Source organism: Humulus lupulus, chromosome 4 (genome assembly GCF_963169125.1).
Source record: "Humulus lupulus chromosome 4, drHumLupu1.1, whole genome shotgun sequence".
Taxonomy (NCBI): domain Eukaryota; kingdom Viridiplantae; phylum Streptophyta; class Magnoliopsida; order Rosales; family Cannabaceae; genus Humulus; species Humulus lupulus.
In genome coordinates this window covers 222,274,516-222,276,320 of record NC_084796.1, presented here as the reverse complement: position 1 = coordinate 222,276,320, position 1,805 = coordinate 222,274,516, and the positions used below count along the sequence as shown (strand labels likewise).

The window sequence follows — 1,805 nt, the reverse complement described above, 5'->3', positions numbered from 1 at the left end:
TAAAGAAACTATGTTCATAATTGAATAGTGAAATCATTACTCTAGTACATTTATCTTCTATTTAATCACTTTTCAAGAGCATAAGATTTGGTTATTTTGTTATTTCATATTCTTTAGTTAATTGTTAATTTATTTATTGGCTTTTCTAATTAAAATTATAGACTAAACAGTAGTAGTAATTAGTGAATTTAATATTTAATCCCTGTGGGTTCGACATCTTTTAATTTAAAACTATATTGCAATACACCGTACGCTTGCGGTAGGAAAATCTGTATCAAGTTTTTGGCGCCGTTGCCGGGGATTAAAATTAATTTTACTAATATTGAAACTTTAAGTCTTGATTTTAAATTAGATTTTTATTTATTTTGTTACTAACGTTATAGATTGTTCTTGTGTTCTCAGTATATGCGAAGGACTAGGAGTTCTACACCTGTTGAGCCTCTGAATCCTGAAATTGAGCACACACTCCGTCAGTTGAGAACTAAGAAAAGGACTGAAGAGCTTAATATGGACAACAACGGGGTGAACAACAACGGTGGCAATGGCAATAATAACAATCAACCAGCAGCTGCTGGGGCTCCTCTTAATCCAGCGCAGCGGGCAGTGCGTGATTTTTGCATGCCTATTGTGAATGAGAATCTCACTGGAATAGCAAATCCAGCCATTGCTGCCAACAACTTCGAACTGAAACCTGCACTAATCAACATGGTGCAACAAAATCAGTTTGGGGGTCTAGCTACTGAAGACCCCAACATTCACTTGGCCATATTTCTGGAGGTATGTGCCACAGTGAAGATGAATGGCGTTACTGATGACGCCATCAGATTGCGTCTCTTCCCTTTCTCCTTGAGGGAAAGAGCCAGGAGTTGGTTGCAATCTTTGCAGCCTGGAACAATTACGACATGGGATGAGATGGCAAGAAAGTTTCTGATTAAGTTTTTCCCTCCTTCCAAGTCAACCCAGTTACGCAGCGATATTGGACAATTTCGACAGTTAGATCAAGAACCATTTTATGAGGCTTGGGAGAGGTTTAAGGAATTATTACGACGTTGCCCACAACATGGTTATCAAAATTGGATGCAAGTTCAGATTTTTTATCAAGGGTTGAACGCTCCAACACGAACAATAGTTGATGCTGCTGCAGGGGGTGCTCTATTAGCCAAGACAGCGGATGAAGCCTTCACTTTGATGGAGGAAATGGCCACCAACAGTTATCAGTGGCCTAATGAGAGGTCAGGACCAAGGAAATTTGCTGGGTTGTATGAAGTTGATCAAATGACAGCCTTGAATGCCCAAATTGCTGCTCTACAAACCCAAATGGCTGCTCTATCAGCGCAAAATAATCCAACGGTTATGGAGAGTGTAGCAGCGGCTGCTGCAATGCAGGGGCAAGAAATGAGTCCAGAACAAGCCCAATTTATGGCAAACCGCTCCTTCTCCAATAATTACAGAAGCAACAACATGCCTAATTATTATCATCCAGGATTGCGAAACCATGAGAATTTCTCTTATGCCAATAATAAAAATGTGCTACAACCACCTCCGGGATTCAATTCTCAACCGCAACAAGAGAAAAAGCAGTCGTTAGAAGACATTCTGGGCACTTTTATTTTGGAGTCTAACAAGAGGTTCGGAAAGAATGAAGCAAGACTCGACAATATAGAAACCCATATGACTAACATGGGTGCTTCAATGAAGAAAATTGAGACTCAAGTGGGGCAATTAGCTAATGCGGTGAATTCGAATCAGAAGGGAAGTTTTCCTAGTGACACTGTGGTAAATCCAAAGGAATCATGCCAAGCAGT

The 1,805-nt window shown here is 40.1% G+C and overlaps 1 non-coding gene across 1 annotated transcript; it reads right to left on the bottom strand.

The window, feature by feature from the left end:
* Window positions 1-963: 963 nt before the first annotated feature.
* LOC133833268 (small nucleolar RNA R71) lies at window positions 964-1,067 on the bottom strand. The gene has a single exon (XR_009892660.1). It is a non-coding gene; the product is annotated as a small nucleolar RNA R71 (small nucleolar RNA).
* Between the last annotated feature and the right edge of the window lie 738 nt (window positions 1,068-1,805).